This window comes from Zonotrichia albicollis, chromosome 6 (assembly GCF_047830755.1).
Source record: "Zonotrichia albicollis isolate bZonAlb1 chromosome 6, bZonAlb1.hap1, whole genome shotgun sequence".
NCBI classification, from domain to species: domain Eukaryota; kingdom Metazoa; phylum Chordata; class Aves; order Passeriformes; family Passerellidae; genus Zonotrichia; species Zonotrichia albicollis.
In genome coordinates, this window is record NC_133824.1 from 34,940,144 (window position 1) to 34,960,303 (window position 20,160).

Consider the following 20,160-nt stretch of genomic DNA (forward strand, 5'->3'; position numbering starts at 1 on the left):
GGATGTCTGCCTTCACTGACATTCTAATTTTTTCCTTTTCTGCTAGAAGTCTTTTCTTTTCTAAAAATATTTACTTGACTCTGCATATCGCTGCCTAATCTAAAGATGGATAATAAAATGCTGATTTTAAAATCCCAAGTAGTTCAGGATATAAGAATGACTTTTTAAATATTGCTAAAATGATCTGTTTGGAGCAAATTTTCGAACTGATTATGCTCTTCTCGCTGTAGTGTGGTTTCTACACTACCAACCCCCCACTCCCTCCCCCTATAACCACTGCTGCTGTCCTAATCTTCTAGACCATTTAGTGCCCTCCTCTTATCCTAAGTAAAATACAATTGCTGGCTCCGGTATTCATTAGGTGATAATCCAGATTAATTCAGACTTTGATGTAGAAACAAGTTCTATTTCAGCTGCCAAGAAATCCAGACTGCCCCATGGAAAATGCACACACACATGCACATACACACACACGCACGCAGTATGTAGAATGCCTTAAAGAAACTGTAGCTAACCACCTTATTAGTATTCCTCCCTCCTCTGTGTTTCACTTGCAGCAACAGAGGGCTGAGCAAAATGCAGTAGAACAGGGACAGAGACAGAGCTGGCAATCATCTCGGTGCAGGCTGCTGAATGTAGGGGGTGGGGGGGATGCAGCAAAGCAAGATTAATAACCTTGCCATAATCCTGTGCACCCTGGAAGGAGATACCTCCGGTGACTGAGCTGTTCTTGTCTTGATTAATTGGACTGAGTGAATGAGTGGCTGGCAATCCACCTGGTTTGGAGGCGACCCCCTGGTTTTCTGCTCTCTGAATCCTCTACCCATCTGGGAAGGTAACAGTGAGACATACCATCTGCAGCACACACAGCAGCTATTGGAGGCTACTACTGACAGTTTGCACTACAGTTTTTTGGTGAGCAAGAAGCCAGGTATATTGTACAGTAGGATATTTCTGTGCTCAAGCTACTGAATTTCACAATCTGATCCTTCAGCAACCCCCTACACTCGCTTTCCAATTGCCTTTGAGTTCTGGGCTTACTTTTGGCATAGTCTCCTGGATGCATTTTGCTGGGGATGGAAGAGCAGTAAATGGAACCTCTGAAAACTAATTGTTTTGCTTCTGTGTGACTTGAGAAAGAGAAAAGCTTTAAGAATCATATCCACTTGGAGGAATTTAAATTTCTCTCTGAGAAGTTTATAGAGGAACTGTACTAAAGGTAAGTCCAGGGGATTGTCCACCCCTTCTGTTTCCTTGTTTGTTTCCTGCTTGCACAAAGTAGGGGAAAAAGGTTAAAACGTTAGTACTGGGTGCATACAGAGTATGGTGTTTGTAAAGTCTGTGCTTGTGATTTGCATCCCCTTTTTACTTCCTTTTCTGCTTTTTTTTTTCTCCTTCCCCTGCCATTTGCACAGTAAAAATGCTTGCTAAATAATAATCTATAGGGCTCCTGGAAAATGTTAGTTAAATAGCACTATAAAGCTCCTTTTATTTCAAAGGTATTAGAATTTCTAGGAGGAGAAATCTTTTTATTAAACAAGCTAAAATATTTGGGAACTATCTCGAATGGGCAAAAAATATAGCTCGTACAGTATCTTCAATAGAAGCCTCCATATTTTCATAAATCTTGTCTAGTTTTTTCTCTGCATTTCAGTCAGCTCTGGAATGATGAATATGTAAGCACAAAGCTGTTTCTGCTGCTGTTAGCTGAAGGAGAAGGTAGCAGAATAGAAATTTGTGGATTTGTGCATCCACTTACATGAAGTTCATCTGTTTGCTTCTCATTAACCTTTTGAATGCTGCTTTTTTTTTTTTTTTTTTTTTTTTGGCATACAGAATTTATGCAATATGCAGGACCAAACAGTAATAACTCTTATGGTATAAAGTGCCAGTCACAAATGGGTTTTTGTGGGCCATTAATTTTTGGGATGGGGGTGCTGTAAGCACTCAGGTGATGAAAGTAAATGCTTCATCCAGCATGGTTCATTGCACTCCAGAATTTCTGGAGATCTATCAGTTGTATTGCTCTGGTGCTACTCAGTATTTCAGCCTGGCACTTTGCTTCCCCTTGCACCCCCTTCCACAATGCAGTTTCTGCTGTAACAGTATGACTGCTTTAGCCTTTCCCATCGTTCCATTAAATAATATAAATAAAATACCATTGCACTACAGTAGAATCAGAGCTCTTGTAGTTGAGCCTTTTTTTTTATTGCTGCACTGATAGTACTTAGCATTCCCAAGGAGGTAAGCAAATCTGTAAATACATTTCAAAGATGCTTCATTCTCCAAGTGCAATTGCTAGGTACTCATGCCTTTTCAATTAAATGACTATGAATGACTAATGCTGAACAATACAGTATCTCTTTTTGAAATACTGCATAGCTGGATATGTACTGTAAAAAGAAAGGGATCAACATAGAGTTCTACTGAGTAACCAGATGTTCAGGTGCTTCTGTGTGTGTATGCAAAGAAAAGGGGAATTACATCAGAATTGTAAATACAAAGACACATTAGATAGGATGATCTGTTTGGTACAAAGAATTATAATGACCCTTGTAATAGATCCTGTGTTGTAAAGCTAAAAACTTAATGAAAAGGCTCTGCTTCAGAGTAATCAAATCACTTTATATTATTGCATCCTGTCAGTCAGTCCCTCTATTTCCCACTGGTTTTGCATAATAACTTTAAGGATGGATTAAGGAAGAAAGGAGAACTGGTTATAGGTGTGTTTCCCCTCATTTTCTGGAAGTGATGCTTCTGTGTTGCATGTGCATTTACTGTATATGATTATGACAACCAGATCTCTTTCTGGGCAGGATGCAGTTTTCCATAGTTTTCCCACGTTGTACTTTACTCAAGCCCCAAATGTGTGCTGCATCAGAATCTTACTTCACCAGGCAATAGGCTGTGTTTTAACTATGTGAAACAGACTCTGTGTAATGAGGGCCAAAAAAAAAAGTGTGCGTGAGAAAAGATGACAACTCATGATTTTTAGAGCCTTACCCTGGTTTTAGATTTGAAGTATTGAATGAGACTATCAAAGCAGAGATGTTGACTGGATGAAAGCAGGGGACAAATGTTCTGCCTGGAGATGAAACTTTCATGATCTGGCAAAAAAGGCAGAAATGTGAAATGCATTTTTCTTCACTTCCATTTCTGTATATTCTGATACATGGAATAAAATTTAGTAGTGTTGCCTCAAACTGAGTGGAAGAGCAGTAGCCTGTATGCTGGAAAAGAAGTATGTCATCACTCTTTAAAGTGTCCAGCTGCTATTAATCATCTGTTTTTATGTAGTCATGCTTTTTCATTATCTCCTTATATTGTGGACTAAAGCAAATGCTGGTTATTTGGCATTTTAACAGGCTCTCGTTTCCTGAAGAGGAAACCTTGTGCTTCTCTTCCCATGTTCCCCCAGTTGTGTTGGCTTAGATTTTCATTAGAACTTTTCTGGGATTTTGCTTCTGATTTCTTAATTATACTGTCACAATTGTTATTTTGGCATCTCTTATACATGATATTGTATGTAACATAAGGTGTTATTACAAGATCCATTTTATTTTCTAATACTTTTGTTATTCTCATGGTAAGAGCGGAAATTTATAATACTCATTTTTAGCAGGTTTTATGTGGGAACAGGCTTTAGCACCAGTTGGACCATGTGGGGGTTTTTTGTTTTTAAAAACCCAAATGAGTAGTCAAATCTATAAAAGGAATGTTGTTTCATTTTAATGGTCCTTGAATTTAAATTTTGTGTCATAGTGTAATGCCCCATATGCCTTCAGTCTCACCTCATGTGTAAGATGCTTTCTTTGCTGTACTCTTTGACTGCCTGTGTGAGCTCAATCCACTGTGCTTTGTGCATCTTGCTGGAATTTGGCAGGAAGGCCTGCACAGATCTTGCAGTAAGTGTGTCATAGGTGAAGTGTCTCAGGAGTATGGGTACAATGAGGTTCTCATGAACTGAATTGTCTAAATGTTGTTTTAAGAATAAGTAGAAGATAATAGAAATTTCTTTTTCACTTAGTTCCAGTTAATTGAGCAGCTTCCTTTTCTTGTTGCTGAAGTCAGCCAACCAGGCACTAACCTTCTCCAGCACATGTTTCTGCATTTCTAAGACCCAGGATACTTTACACATGAATTCTTTCTTTCTTCTGGAACAAGCTGGACTGACAATTGGTAAGGCAATCTTGAAGCAGTGCAGTGGCATAGAAGTAAGGGGAGGATGGAAGAGAGATGTACCAGCAATTCCAGGACTTAAACCAAAAGAAAAAGTTCTGTGGGAAGTCAGAAAGCATCATTTTGATTGCTGACTCACTGTGTTGGTCTGTAATATTATCTTACACTGATGTGATGACACTGGCCTGGTTTTGAAATAAGGAGGCAGAAAAGAGTAGTTTTTCAGGAACATATTGCTTATAACTGCATGCTACTTTGACAAATATTCTGATCACTTGAAATTCATGCAGGTGGACTTTGGATTCTTAACTCTTTAAAAGAATTAATAGTAAGTAAAATTTACTTTTTACACTTGAAGAAAAATGAAGTTACAAATACATCCCTTGAATTGATAAGTTAGGTGAATGAAGTAAATTGCCTTCTACACCCCCCCACCCTCTTCCCACTTTCTCTTTTACTCTCCTTCCCATTTCTTTTCATTCTATGTCAAAGGATAAGGTTTAGGAGTGAAGGAGGCACAAAAATTCCTTTTCCTAAGCTAGTAAGCAAATATGGTAGATTATATGCTGCTTAAGAGTCCTGAATCTAAACCAAATTAATTGTAATTTCTAAAACCAATCTCAGTATTCCTAGTTGGAAGTGTGAAAGTGAAGTTTATTTGGGAGATTTGTTTAATTCTTTAGCTTGTTTTGGGAAGACACCCATTGTGATGCTATTTATTATTTGTCTTCTCACAGATTGAGGTAACTAAAGAGGCATCCTTTAATAGTAAGAGTTCCTTATATTTTTTCAAATTAGTGTGGAAGTGCATGCACTTTTTAGTTGTATAACAAAAATTTTAAAAATGAGAGAATGTTTTAGACATTGTGGCTTTCAGGAGCGGCCCAAAAGAGTAGGGTTGAGAGCATGGTATGTATGCAGGTGGGAATCTGCTTCCAGAGGTTCTTACATCTCAGACTGCTCAAGCAGCGATGGTGAAATTCTCAAAGTGAAGATCAAATGACCCAGTGGAATGCTGAGTTTCAACAGACATTTCATATTGCCAAGGAGGAAACTTAGCGTTTTGGTGCTCTCACAATCTGCAAGATGCTGCTGTGTAAGAGCTCTTGCTGCCAAACTTAGAGTGGTTACATAAGGTAGAATCCTATTGATCCTGGGGGAGGATGGTGGGCAGAGATTTCTTTGAAGACTGAAGACTTTCTCAGAACAGATACTGCAGAGGCAGAACTGTACCAAGAAATCTAGGTCTCTTTCCAGTGCATATTGAAGAAACTTTTTGCACAGACAATTGTTTTGTAATTTGACAAAATTTCTTTACTCAACTGGCCATCAGTGGTAAGTATTATTTGTATTGTGTGCCTTGCAGAGGTGAACACAAAGATATAAAACAAAAACGTGCCTCAGTGAAGCTTATAACTGCAGATGTAAAGGGCTTGTCTTCATGCATTTTTTACATATCCTTGAGCTTGTGACCTGTGGCCAGCAGATTTTTCCATGAGGCCCATTCCAATCTCTTTGGTATTTTTAGATGATGTTTTGGTAGGTTAAATTTATGTCAAGGACCCATCAAGTCCAGCATGTACTAGTAAACTACAGAATAATTCTGGTCCTATTGTCTGTCCTGCTTACAAAAGTAAGAACGGACTGATGTCAATCTCTGTTTAACTTTGCTGAAACAGCTGACTTTGTATGAAGGAAAGATAATAAATGCAGTGGGAGGGCAGTAACACTCTTTTGGAAATGTTTCCTTAATTTCTTTTAACTTCCTGTGGGAGCATTAGAGGCCCTCTCCTTACTCTTGTTTAGTTGTAGGAGAAAATGCAACATGGGGCTGTCAAGGAGTGAGCATGTATTTTGTAGGCTCTTTGCTCTCTTTTTGAAATTTGTCTACCAGTGTATAAACTTTACTGTCTTTTCTGGTGTCCCAACAATAAATTGGCAAATGAGAAAGAACAGCAATCCTTCTATTCTGGCTGTGGTGCATCACTAGCTTATTTAAATACATTAAAGACATCATTTTGGTATGATTATGTAAATCTAGGGATGGCACCTCTTCCTCTGTGTGATTTCCCCCTCACCACTTACTGCTCATCAGTTAAACATTCTTGAAAGCATTGTTAGTTGAAGGGACAAAGTGAAGGTGAATGTTCTGAGGGTTAAACCTTTCAACAGAGGTTCTCATGTTGGGGTGCCTTTTGTTTCAACCTATTTTTCATTTTCTCTGGAGTCTCTCATAGGGGTGCATTTCATGTAAACCTATAAATCTTCACGATACTGTTGGTTATTTCAGGAAGAAAATTATGCATGTTGAAATGAAATTATCTCCTTACTTAAAACCTGCAAGACTAGCTGCCTTCTGAAAAGCAGAAAGTTCAATAGGAATAAATGGAGAGAAAAGGGTGAAAAAAGATGAACTTAGAGATTACCTCCAAGGCAAAAGTAGTTTCCTATTTTTGCAAGAATAGAAATAGGGATTGCATTGTTCAGACTGCATGTGGAAGAAAGTTTTAATTTTGCATGCAAAATGGATTTCGGCAGTTTGGCTGGGAGAAAATGGGTTATAGAGTGTTCTTTTAAACTTCTCAAACATATGCTTCAGAAAGAAGTCAGGTCTCAAGTCTCCATTTTTATTTTGAATAAGGTTAATAGCAGCAGTGGCGTTATGAAAACTCCATAAGAGATTTGGAACTTTCTTGAAAAAAAGCCTTGAAAACTCAAGGCTTGCATTTGTCTAGGAAATTTGAGCTGCAGTTCTTTAAATAAAGGAAGAATAAATTAAGTAAAAATAAAACTCAAGTCAGAACAAAATTTCATGGAAGTGCTACCCCTTCAAAGACTCTTCAGTTATTGTACTGCAATTGGGTTGTAATATCAAAGTCATGTTCTTTATCTGCTCAGATATGCAATCATTCCTCTCATTAACTAAAAATAGTTAAGATCAGTTGAATTAAAGAATTGGAAGCAAACTGAGGCACACAGAGGAGGTAATTTACTAAGCAGGTATGCAAGAACCTAAGTATTCAGAAATGGCTTCAAATCAAGTGACCAATACATTGAAAATTTGTATCATGTAATAGAACTGGATGGGTAGGTATTTTCATTACTGGAAAAGAAAATGGTGTGGTATCTGGAGATCATGAACAAGACCTCAGAATATTTGACAAAGGCAGTTATTATGTAATGAATCAGGTCTTCTGTGAAAAATATATGCCCAAAGTGTGAAAACTTTGACCATCTTCAGAAACTAAAAAATTATTCATAGCTTTATATTATCAGATCTAGAATATGCAGAGGAATGTGACTGAGTTAGTGTATGGCTGGAGACATGCGACCTGTCATCAGGAAGTAAACATGTTTCTTTCTGCTCTTCATGTTTCATGTAACACCTGTTCCACTTGGCTTTGTGCCTCTGAAATTTGCAGCGGGTGTTTGCAGTGGAGTGGGCTGTGTGTGGTAGCATTGCTCATTGCATTTCTTGTTTCCCTGTGACCCGCAGGACGGTGTCCGTGCTCTTTACTGGAGAGCAAAGTGGTCTCGGGGAACAAGGATTGCCCTGGTTCTCTTTGGCTCTTTCCTGCCCTGTAACTACCATGTGATTTAGATGAATGGTAGGGGAGAGAGAGTCTAGCCTGACTTGTGAGCTTCCCTTTTCCTCCTTTGTCATTGATATTCAAGGCTTGCTGTAGTAACCCGATGCCCTCCTTTTACAGAAGTCACAACCCTTTCAGACCACAAAAGATCCCTTCAGACTGGGATTCCCTTGACAATCAGCTTTATAGTTTAAGCAGCTTTATGCAATACTGACAACAGTGACAGTTGAGAGAGGTAACTAGGAGACTTCTTGTATTATAAATACTTGGCTTGGGAGTGTGTGCTTAAGGGTCTTAAGCTGCCTAAAAGAGTCTCTTAATCTGCCTTAATTCTTCTTATTATATTATTTTTCTGAAGTAGGCGGAGATGCACAATCTTTCTTTTCATTTAGATGAAAAGAGTAGTTCCACACCTGTCTCATTGCACATGATATTTTTCATATGACATTGTATGATTTATATGTTCTATTAGATACATTTGCAGAATGTGGAAAGGAGAAAAGGAGGAGTCTGTCCAAACCCCTCATTTTTATAGTGTTTTTTCCCATTTGAAATCCAAGCTTTCCTTTGAATCATGAACATTTCAGTGATTTTTTTTCTTCTGGAACGTAATGGAAGATTCTGAGCTCTCGCAATGAAAAAGACTATCTTCCTTATCTCTTATCTCTCTGTGACATAAACCTACTTCTTTGTCACTGTCTAGGAAAGAGCCAACTTGAAATGTTTGTTGGTATCAGCAGGAATCAAGCTTCCCCAAAAACACTGTTTTCTTTATGCTTTTGGATATGGGAAGGGAAACTGTGGGAGAACACAGGACAGCCGATCAAGTCATGGTCTTGAGGATACAACAGAAGTAGAGATGGATAAAGTTACTGCTCTGATATTCATAAATGTTTACTTTGCTGGTAGAAATGTATTTGGCTATTATTGAGGAAGGGGAAAAGCCATGACTTGCCAAAATGTGCTTTCTAAATCTGAATATTTAGAGAAATAACATTCCTTTCTAAATGTAACATGAGTACTTACTTCATAAGTTTATTTTGTTCTAGTTAGTGTCTATTATACAATCAGAGTGCACTATTTCTTTTAAGCAGAAACCATGTCTGAGCTTTTAACAGTTAAAATCTTTTACTTCTGAACTTCTGGATGTTGCTGGTTGTTATCTTTCTTTCCATGTTGTTTAACTATAGATGGTGTACTAGAAGGCTCCTTGCATGATCTTGTCCAGGCCCTTGGGCTGTGGAAATGAGTAGGTGCTTCCAATAAGGATATCAGTTTATGAGAATAGACATTTGACCTCCAGTTCTTCTACAAATTATTGTCTAAATGGCACTTTTCAAACGTAGGTGAATTTCTGAAGTCACTTCAGGCTGAGACCTGTTTAATTATTTAAGCCTAGTGGTGAGCACTTCAAGAAGCAGTGGAGAGAAGGTCACTGGAGCAAGAAGAGCATATCTTCTACAAAAGACCCTGATGTACCACTTGATTTTAGTAGGATAAATACACAGACACTAGGAAACATTAAGAATTTAAGGTTTCATGGGCTTTACTACCATTGCTAGTAATGGGACTGGAAGTTGTCTTTTGTTAGTGTAATACTGTTTGAATTTTTAATATTACAAAGCAAAAGAAGTGCTTTAATTGTTTCCTTTTCTGAAACAAACTGTGAATATGCTCTTACATGAAAAGTGTTTTGAAGAAGACTGCTACTGTAATTCTATGGTGGTTTGGTTTTCTTTTAACATCACATCTTAAAGGCAGCTACTTGAGCTGTTGGGGTTTTTTTTTCAGTTCTCTAGAGTCTCAATTTTATGATTTGGTGTTATCATTGAGAAGGAGTTTGTGTAGATGATGTGAGATGAAGCTAATGTGTTTTGTCCTTGCTTTGTCCCAGACTGGAAGTCTGTCATATTCTGCATATTCTTTTTTTTTGGTAGACAAAAGAAAGCAATACCCCTCAATTGTCTCATTGCCCTATCCATTAGACATGATAATCCTTAACAGTACTGGAAATATGTGTGCCTTTAAATCTAGGCTAGTACTCTAGTACTTGTATAGGGAGCAGGCTCTTTTTCTGTGCTTGTTGACATTAACAGTGTTCAGGTAAGTATAAAAAAAAGTCTAGGAAAAAATAGTCTTATTTGATCTACTGCAGGTGTATATAGCTACTTTGTGATCTGTCTTACTTCCTTTTGCTTTCTCTGTGACCAGTTTTCCTGTAGGGTGAAGAGTGTACAGATTTATGTACTGTATAGACTACTAAAACTGTTATTGAGTGATTGTATTATGCTGGTAAATTGCTCCCCAGTGCATGGTTACTGCCCCTCAGGACAAAAATGAGAATCTTCCCTGCCACCACCCTGTGTCCTTCTTATGCTATTTCTGATTAACTTGCTTTCTCTGCATTACAGTAACAAATATCTTTAATGGCATTTCATTATACATATGATGCCCCAAGTTTCATCAAATGAGGAAATACTTTTACTGGCTTTCAATTTCTACTTGCAGACATTCAGCAAGCAGTAATTTTTTTTTAATTTATTGATGAATAGATGATGAAATGCAGTCATTTTGCAAGAGATAAAGCAATACCTTCCTTTAGAGATCAAACTATTTAAACTGGCAGAACTGGAACAGAATGGGATGTCCAAGCAATATATTGTTGTAAGGGTCAAGACTGTGGTTCAGATATTTGGTCTTTTGCTACCTGTGACCTTTAGTGCCAAAAATGTTTCTATTAAGCTGCTCATTCCCAGGCAGGAGTGAGGGCCAGTACACCAGTGTTGCCTTGCTGTTGCCTTTTGCATTACCTTTATTGGCTAAGTAGGTTTAAAACTGCACTGCAGTAGTGCAGGACGCATGGAGAAATGGATCACATTGGGCATGCCTGAATCTGAACTACCTGCAACAAATCCTTGCTGGGACTGGTGTAACTGCTATTCACATTGGATGAGGGCAATAAAAGTGGATCACCATATCAGGGTAGTGGGCGACTTTTGTGTCATTAGCAATGTCACTTTTGGCTTTGTTTGTAAGTATTGCCATTGTCATTTCAGTCTTGTTCTTTGCTTGCTTTGCATGCCCTTTGCTGGTAAGGATGCTGGAGATGAAATATGCAAGCAACTTCTGACTCATTCTCTTTACATAATTTGAAGGATTAAGCAAGAGTTGAGTCACTAAAAGTCACTAAATCAACCATGAAATTGTGACTTGCTGTATTGGAGGCTGTGTCTTGCTTTCCATTGTTTTGCATAGCCCCTCATTCACAGTAGGTGTGAAATCCAGCCACAGTTTGTACAGCAGCTTATGCTAATACATCATGTTACAAATCCTGCTCTGGAATTACAGGGTTGATTCTGTTTCCCCCAAGGGCAGAAACAACAAAGTAGGACTGTGAGATCAGTTTGAATAATAGAGATAAATATTACAAAACCCCTACAGGTGCTGATCTGCTTTAATTGCTGGGTAGATGCATAGGGAAACTTGAGGACAGATAGTGCTCAGAGGACACTGGCTGGTAGAACTCTGAATGAATAGCTGGACCATGCAGCAGCTCCAGGGCTTAGGGATCTGACAGCAGTCCAGCCAGCTGTTCCCAGCAAAGGGTCTGATTGCAGTCTTTGGTAAAACACCTGTAGCAAGAGTTTTAAAAAAGTTCAGATTATGTTGCCTTGAACCTTACAGTCACGAATTCAGAGGAGTCTCTGCCCCCTGAAGATGAACTGTATGGTGTTTAATTGATATGAAGATTATAGGCTTCCATCAAAAAGTAATATGACTCTGGTGATTACTCTTAAATTTATGGACTATAATAAAACATGTATACGGCATATTCCTGTTGAATTAGCCCATAACATCTAATGTTTGGGGTCTTATTTTCTACTGAACTTGATTTGAGGATATGAAAGTAGAATATTATTAAAAAACAAGTTTTCACTACCTCATCCACCTTAGTGTGTATTCCTTTACAGAGAAAATATATTTAGGTTCTTATTTGCAGTTGAAGCATAGAAAAACACTCAACATGTTACCCCTTCACATCTGTTGTAGTACATGTGCGTTTAAAATGGTTCAAAAAGATGGTGGCATTGAGTTCTGATTGTGGAAATTAATGCATTACGAACTTGCAAATTCATAAGAGATGATGAAACTATGTGGAGTTTAAATTTTCAGTTCTTGGATATGACAGAAAAAATTGAAACAATATTGTTTGCATTCTTTACTATGTATGTGTAGTCTTCCCCAAGAAAGCTTAAAAATAATTTAAAATTCCAAATCTGAATAAGAAAAAGCACTGAGTCCTTCAATGCAGTCCCTACTACCCTCTGCGAAAAAACAACTATTATTTAAATAATACAATTAGTAAGACTTTAGTTTTATGATGTTCTGTTACTGTCAGAACAAGGTTGTGTCCATATCAAAATACTTTGGGCTAGTTTCTTTTAATCATCATAAATACAAATACCTCTCTTGTCTCTGCTGCCTTCATTGCTCTCTTAACACTGCATGACGCAAACATCTTCAGATTTTATTCAGAGAGTAACACAGTATTTATTCAGAAATCCATTTCTGTTCTTGTGTATACAGCTAGAAATATTGTGTCTGTGAGCACATACACTCATCTATTATTTCATAAGTTTCAAGTGCTTCTGCCATAATCACTTATACTACAACAGAAGCGGGTTTTCTGTCCGAAACATTAAAACTTGTAGTTGTGAGGTGAACAACTATCTGAAAATATTTAGATTACTTTTTTGATTCTGTTTTAACCTGTAGAAAGAGCATTAAGTTTCAGCTGGCGTGAGCCCTGCCTTCTCTCCAAACATTGGTTTTGCATTTCACTCACCACAGGTATTTTTGCCTCCTCTCCCATAGACACTTCCTCTGTTGAGCTTCCTCTGCAAATCTTTAGCAAGACTGGAGCCCAGCATTTAAATAGCCATTTAAGTGAGCTGTATCTCTGCTTCAAATCTTTTCATCTCTTCTCTTTGCTTTTTTTTTCCGGATTCCTTACTGAGTTTTATCGCGATTGAAAGCAGTTTAAAATCGGTTTGCTTTCTTTGTGACCTGGAGGCGCTTAAAGCGTAGATCTTCAAGAAGTGCCTCTTCTAAATTCAGTGTATCGTGGTGCAGCACAAGCCCTGGGAGCAGTCACCAGCAGGGCTTGTGGAGCACCGGTCCAGCTGCATTTCCTGCTGAATTGCACCGGGAAGGGGAAGAGCAGAGTGAGGAGGCAGCTGGGCTGACCGCGGTAAAGCATCACGCCACTAAGTGAGCAAGCGGAGGTGCTGCTAACAACTCATTAGTTCATTAGCTCCGGGTGTTGTTGTGGCTTAATATGCTTATTGCAAGCATGTAAATGCAATAAAAAATAGGTGAAATGACCTTATTACCTCTCCCAATCTCCCCCCTCCCTTTTGTCATAACTGTACAGTCTCTGCTGCAGGTATATAATTTATTTGTTACCCGCTTTGATCTGAAAAGCTAGCTAAGGCTCAGGGCATTAAATACTGTATTAAGAAGAGATGATGACAGTGCCTTTGCTGAATCTGTTCATTGATTATGGAAGGAATTGAGCAACAGAACAACAATCTGAGCTTACTTCACTGATCAGTTTTAAAAAGAAGGCTATAATGTTCAGAGAAAGAAATGAAAGAAATGAGCAACTTTTGTTTGTAGTGTATTAGTTTGTAGTGTATTAGTCTTGATCACTCCCACTGATCCTTTTTGTTTTTTTTTGCAAGGAACTGGATCGGCTAATGTGACCATTACTCATTCAGCCCTGTCAGGGATGCAGGGGTTGCTGTATAAGGTTCTTGGTTTGATGAAGGAGACTAAAACTGTCTTGCAACTATAATGAATAATGGTTGTTTGCACCTTGGAACAATAAAAGTTTTAACCCATTACTTTCCTAGATGGAAGAACATAAATACTCCACACCCCTTTCTGTTATGTTTTTAATTTTTTATTTCTTTGGCACAAGGTTCTTCATCCAGGTTGGATTTGGTTACTGCTGAGTGTCAAACAGTAAATGACAGTACTTGGGATTTATAAAGTACTTGTTCAGTTCCTAAATGAAAAATGCCTATTTTCTGTTGAAAGAGGGAAACTCAATGGCTGCTTATGCACTGGAATAGCTGGACTTAGAATTACCTCTAGAAATCAGACAAATGTAAAGTGTTCAGAACTCTGTTTCATGATTCTTGTAGATTTAAGTGTGCATCATCGCGTAACTTTTACCTTAGTCAGCTTTTAAGTCACAAGGCCTTAAATTTGGAAGACTTGACATCCTAGGTTCTACCCTAGATGAAAGCTTTTCAGCAAAGTGCTATGGCCAAGGGCTAAAACTTGTGTGGAGTCCAAAGCTGCAAAATACTGAAGTTTTCTTTAATTATGGCAATTTGAAACTGGCCCAAATAGAAGTTATGGCTGTAAAAATTAAACCTATGACTCTGTCAGAAAACCAGTCATGTCCAGACTCTAATGACTTGGAAAGTGATTGCATATCCATAGTGAAGCTCACTACCAGTGTAACAGTGTGTGTGACTGATTTCAAGTAACTGTTATTTCAATTTTTCTGTTAATCCACTTGACTCTTGAGGTACAATACCCTATTTTTGCTTGCTATGCAGAACTAGTCTTGCAGTAGGAAATTCAGTGGCTTGATTTGCAGATGGACTAAGTGATTTCATAAGTCATTAATATTAATGAATCCATCAGTGGGGAAGCAATCTTGCAATTCTACTTGTTCTAAGTGTGTAAGCATGATTAATTTTAGTTTCAACCTGGAAATACAAAGGGGCTTTTTTTTCCCTCCCCATTAAAAAAAGTCTGCATATGTTAAATAGAAGTGTTCATGAAGTTGTGGAGGGATAGAATGCAAGAAAATAGTGCAGAAGGCAGTCTCACACCTGAGGAGTTGCAGCTGTACTAATCACCAAAGATTAGGAACAGCCCTGCCCTTAATAGGCCACAGCTGTGTCCAATAAGAAGAGGAGCGCTACAAAAGAGTGAGTTAGCTGGGTGAGGGGAGAGTTGAAGTTGGTTGGTTGTGCTGTGAAGAGAGATGGATGGAGTTTGTTGGCTGTGCCATGAAGAAGTAGTTAGTGCTGTGAGGAGATGCCCATGAGAAATCACTGAGAAGGTATGGAAGATTTACAATAAGATGACAACGTGAAGTTTTGTAAGCTTGGAGAAAGAACAAAACAGTTCTTGAAGTCATTCAGGGCTATTTTGAAAAGCATTGTGGAATTAGGGCTGTTCTTCTGTGTTTCTTTCAACTATGAAAATTACTTCAGGAGCTGCCAGTCTTTTCTGAAAGTGTTACTCCTTGTGGCAGCTTATTAAATGGCAGCTGATGCTAGGACTTTGTGTATATGTGAAAGGCCATGGCACTAATCAAGCACACATAGAGGACTGTAGTACATGTGTTACTGGTAATAAGATACAATCACATGATGGAAATTATTCTAATATACACATGGGCAAGTGAGGTGCTCATAGTAAGGCATGCTAGAGATCTATACCTTTAAAGCACTTTATAGCCATTAAAAAAATCAGCATTCTTTTCATTAAAGAATCAACCAACAGAAAATGCTGCTAAAATATTGGTGATTGTGGTGTGTTTGTGTGGGGGTAGCACTTTAAGAGCATCTTGCTGCTTAGCTAATGCTTACTCATTGATTCAGTTTTCTTATGGGCAACATGTTGGGGTATTCTGTTGGTGCAAGTCCAGCGCAGCATTGAGTATTCCAGTGAACGAGATAGAAGTTTTCATCAGAAAAATCCACCTGTATAATGAAATTGTGCAAATGCCATAGAATTGTAATAAAATGTACTATAGTTTATTCTGTGCTACAAGGTAAGGTATTTATCTTATTGTTTAGGATATTATAGAATGAATGAACAGTTTAAGACATGGCAAGCTACTTCTGAATAACTCTTCAAAGGACTAGAACAGAAGTGTGAAGTAAAAAAAATTAAAAATCACTGTTTTCTTGGTTTCTTCTCTACTTTTGAAGAGTAATACCAGTGTCCAAAAAAAAAACCAGGTTTCTGCACTATAAATGATTCTTTCTCCTGCTTAGAAACAGACCTTTATCAATAGTTTGTGTAGTTGTCAGTAATTTTAGAGCTCTTTTGAAAACAGGTATTTGCTTCCACTTCTATCTCACTTTCTGTTCTTATCTGTGTAAACTTTGTCCTTTTCTGGGAAGAAAGACACTTTTCTTTCCCTCTGGAAATCTCACTTGACATTTAGCAAGGGATGTTTGTAAGAATGTCAGATTGATGAGAGCTGTTTGCTGAAGTCTCACAATGTTCATTCAGCTGAACAATATCTGTTGTTAACAGCTATAATTATTATGAGCAGGTTTAAAAGGACAAGCTTATTGCTGTACTTTGGCAAAATGCAGTTGAGCTGCTGGTTATTCAATAGTAATACTTGGCATGTTATGTTGCTTTTTATCAAAGTGCTTATGGATATTGACTAATTAAATGCATCAGAGGCTATCTGTAGGTTGCTTGGTTGAGGGGAAGTAAATAATACAGTTATACACAAACTTAGTGCAGTTTGTGAGTGTTTGGGTTCATAATGACAAACAAGAAATGGAGATGTGGCCTTTGTGGTGGAGATATGACTCTTTTGCTGAAGTTTTGTTTGGGGCTTTCAGACTTGGCTTCACGTTTCCACAACCTATGGGAATTCAGTAACTAAAAATGAATCATTAAAGTTGACTATCATTGAGTCAAAACATATAAAGCTTTTCTTCTCTGGTAAGACAAGACAGCACAGGTGTGGCTCTGAAATCAAGCTGAGGCAGCGCAGATCACCTTACTGATGGTGTTGGAAGCTGCTTACAAGTAAGAGGTTCCAGGAAACTTGGGATAACTAAATGACTTTTGGAGTTACAAATGTGCAGTATTTGCAATACAAGCAACATGACCCACAAGTTGTATTCCTGAATCTTACTTTCCTTTAGTTTCTGTCTCGGACCTCTTTTATTGGACAAGTTGCTAGTGATGGTTGTTCTGCAAAGAAAAATTAAGTAAAGCACTGCAGAAAAATGAAACAAACCAGCTTGCTTGGACTTAACACAATTGTCATGTGTCTTCTAATGTTTCTTAGCTAGCCAAGCATGGGATGTGTAATAAGCAAGCGATTCCTGTCTTACATTGAATATGTTATACTTTATTATGCAGACAGCTCTGGGCAGATATGTAATCAGATAAATACCTGAGCCCAGACTATAGTGACTATTTGTGCTAATTGAGAAAAAAATTGCTGCATAGTAGCCTAAATGGTAATTGGGCCATATGTTAGGAAAGGAAAGCATGCATTTTGCTAGCTGAATGTACCTGGCAGAACAAGACAATACCTTACCTATGTATTTCATGTATATGAAACAGGAAACTAGAAATCATCATGTAGCTATATAGGTACTGGAAATGGGAAGCTCTTTTCCTAAAGTTTTTGAGATAACATGGTGTTTGTGGAAGTCTTTGTATTGGTCATCCTGCTAGTTTGAAGCATAAAGAAATATCTACATAAATTTCACCTACGGTTTGGAGGAAGGTGGTAGCAAGTGAATTTCAATGCATTAATTTCCAAGCATCATAAACTGTGTAATTTTCTGTTTGTGCGTTTATATAAATTATCACAAAGAATTATGAAATAAAATTTAGCTGATTATTATTCCTAGTTAACTGACATATGCTCAGACCAGCTGTACTGAGCTTGAAGTCATCTGACATATTTGAGCCTTTTAGACTTGAGAGCAGTTATCAAGAGATCTCAAAAATGGATTTTCTTGTATCCTATGTGTTCCTTTTGCAAAAGCAAGCAGAATTCACTTTGAAAAGTTCTCCACGATTACTAATTTTTAGTGTGAAATTAAAGCCACATGTTTCAGAATGCTTGCCTGTGTAGTAGTTGACTCTTCATAATCTGGCACTTATCTGGACACGTAAATATTTTAAAAATTCAGGCCTTTGTTCTGGTTGTTTAGATTCAGTTATCATATTTTAACTTTACACTGTCTCACTCCCCACTTTGAGACTGCAGCTCTGGACAAAACATGGCTGATGATCATGAGACTCTGGCTGCTCACTGACATTGCTGGGAAATTGTAGCCCTGCCACCCTGGGTTGACTTTTTGGCTGGCAAGGTGTTTTTCTTTCAAGTCCTGAGGTGTGATAAATAAGTATAGAGAAGATCATTCACCTTTCTGTAGGTTTGCAAACTTCCTGTGAGCCTTAGTCCCCACTTTACAGCCTCTCTTTTGATGAAATTGTCCAAACTGACCCTGATTAGCATTGTTAGGGTAATTCATAAGCCTTAAATACACAAAGCTTCTGGGTGTGCTTTACAGGATTTTTTTTTCTACTTAACTTTTTTGTGATGTCTCATTATTAGGTGTTATGCTCATTTTGAGAATGATTTCTGGTGAAATGGAGTTTATGAAGGGAGCGACCAACCCACTGAGAGGCTACTAATTAGGATAGATTAAAGGATAATCTTCTTTAGGTATGAGTTTGAAAGGATGGTTTTTGTCCACAGAATGATCATCTGTACTTGTATAATTTTTGGCAGATGTCTAATTTCTTTGTAAAGACCTCCAATGATGAAGACTATGCAGACTCCCTCGGCACATTTGTCCCTTACATGAAGCTAGTGAGCAGTCATTGAGAAGTTGGCTGTAGAGTTTCAATATTTATTAATGCATTCAGGGCCCTCATCTGTTCACCAATATACTTGTCCTTATTCCTATCGGCATGTGCTGGATGACTTCGCAGGTTAGAATCCTTTAACTAGAGCATGGAAAATTCTGCCAGAGATGAACATTTCCAGGCCCAGTGCACTTTGTATGCTCTTCCAGACTATTGCTGGGAAACCTGCAGGTTTGGTTTTACTTGGAACTGGTTCTAGGGAAGTTTCTTCTGGAACTTGCTTGAGTAGAGACAGCTGCTAAGGATAGTCATGTGATGAAACAAGCAGGATTTTGTTTCTTCCTAGTATCTTGTGGCTTGCTATCTGGAGTCACACTGCTTACAACTATGTGATCTTCCCTCCAGCAACTGAGTATGTTTTCATAAACAGAGAATAATTGATTTGATAATGCTTTATGTGAGTAGGGATATTTCCATACCCAAAAGGTAGGGATACCAGATAAATGGTAAGAGCAGATGGCACTGTCATTATCAGAGGAAAACAACTAAAGAAGTTGCTTGAGAGGGGGAAGTGAATCAAAGAATTCTGTGCATAAGCATGCTCTCAGCAGTCTCTGTATACTTAAAATTTCAGATTCAGCTCTGCTGCTTTTGCTACTTTGCTCTTCTTTCGGCTAGAGGCAAGTCCTCCCTTTGATTCTTAGTCAGAGAACCATGGCAGAGCTGTTGACCTGAGAAGCAGCAGGGTGGGAGGACATACTCTAGCCATGGGAGATCAGTACTTTATTAAGTCTCAGAGTACTGAGTGACCAAGAGGATGAACAGAGATGGAACAAGTTGGGGATAGTGTCGGTTGTGGAAAATAAACCTTTTTTAAGCATCTGGAGCTAAGCAATTCCTTTCCAAGTGTGCTGCCCAGTTTTATCTCCCATATGTGTGCAGCTGCTTGCAGTGTTGCTTGCTAAGATTTATGAAGTCTGTGTAACGTGACTGCACGCCGATCAGCTTTCCTTTTAGAGTACTGAGTTGGTGTAATTGCCTCTAATATGAACCAAATCAGTGTTGAAACTGTGGCTGTGGGAGAAATGCAGTCCAGTGGTCTTAGTTTGGGGATTGAATGTATATGTTGGTGTGTTGCCTGCTGATTTGTGAGTAGGTTTTTGTCACCAAGTCACCACACAGCAACAGAAAATAAATGGAAACCCAAAACTTCTGGAGAGCTGACTTTGAAAATGAAACATTCCCCACTCTGTCTGGAGATGGTTTCTTGGTTTTAAAGTATTTGGAGATATTGGCTTACACAGTTGTAGTAAAAAACATTTTGTCATGTGTACTTTTCATGTCACTAGTAAAATTGTAAATTTTATTTCTTATTACCATCTAGTTGAGGTTTTTTTTCTGATGTGAATCCTAGTTAATAGAAGTGTTTTCCCTAGACTTTTTTGTTTGTATTTTTAAAAACATAATTGAAAGTATTCCTTTCCCCTCTCCTGAATTCTTATTTTTGTGGCTGAGTCACCTGCTTCACATATCATGTGTTAACTGATATTTTTACTTGCTGTTTTATTGCATTGGTTCTTAGGCTCTCCAGAATGTGTTTCTATTGTGCTATTTGCTGTGCAAATGTAGGAGAGAGCTGATTTCTCCCTGCAAGATTCTGTGCTTTCATGTGTGAGCTGGAGGGGCAAAGATTGTTCGGACTCAGAGAAGAAATTACGGTGTA

General features: G+C 38.1%; 1 protein-coding gene across 5 annotated transcripts in view; it reads left to right on the forward strand.

Annotated features, from left to right (window-relative positions):
- Nucleotides 1-559: 559 nt before the first annotated feature.
- LRRC4C (leucine rich repeat containing 4C) overlaps nucleotides 560-20,160 on the forward strand; it is a 484,719-nt gene continuing 465,118 nt past the window's right edge. For 4 of the 5 annotated variants that reach the window (XM_026794919.2, XM_074543192.1, XM_005480138.4 and 1 more), the window contains exon 1: nucleotides 561-1,219. The gene's annotated coding sequence lies outside the window, so the exon portion shown is untranslated. Of the gene's footprint in view, nucleotides 1,220-20,160 lie in introns of all 5 variants that reach the window. The other variant, XM_026794930.2, reaches the window with a different exon arrangement.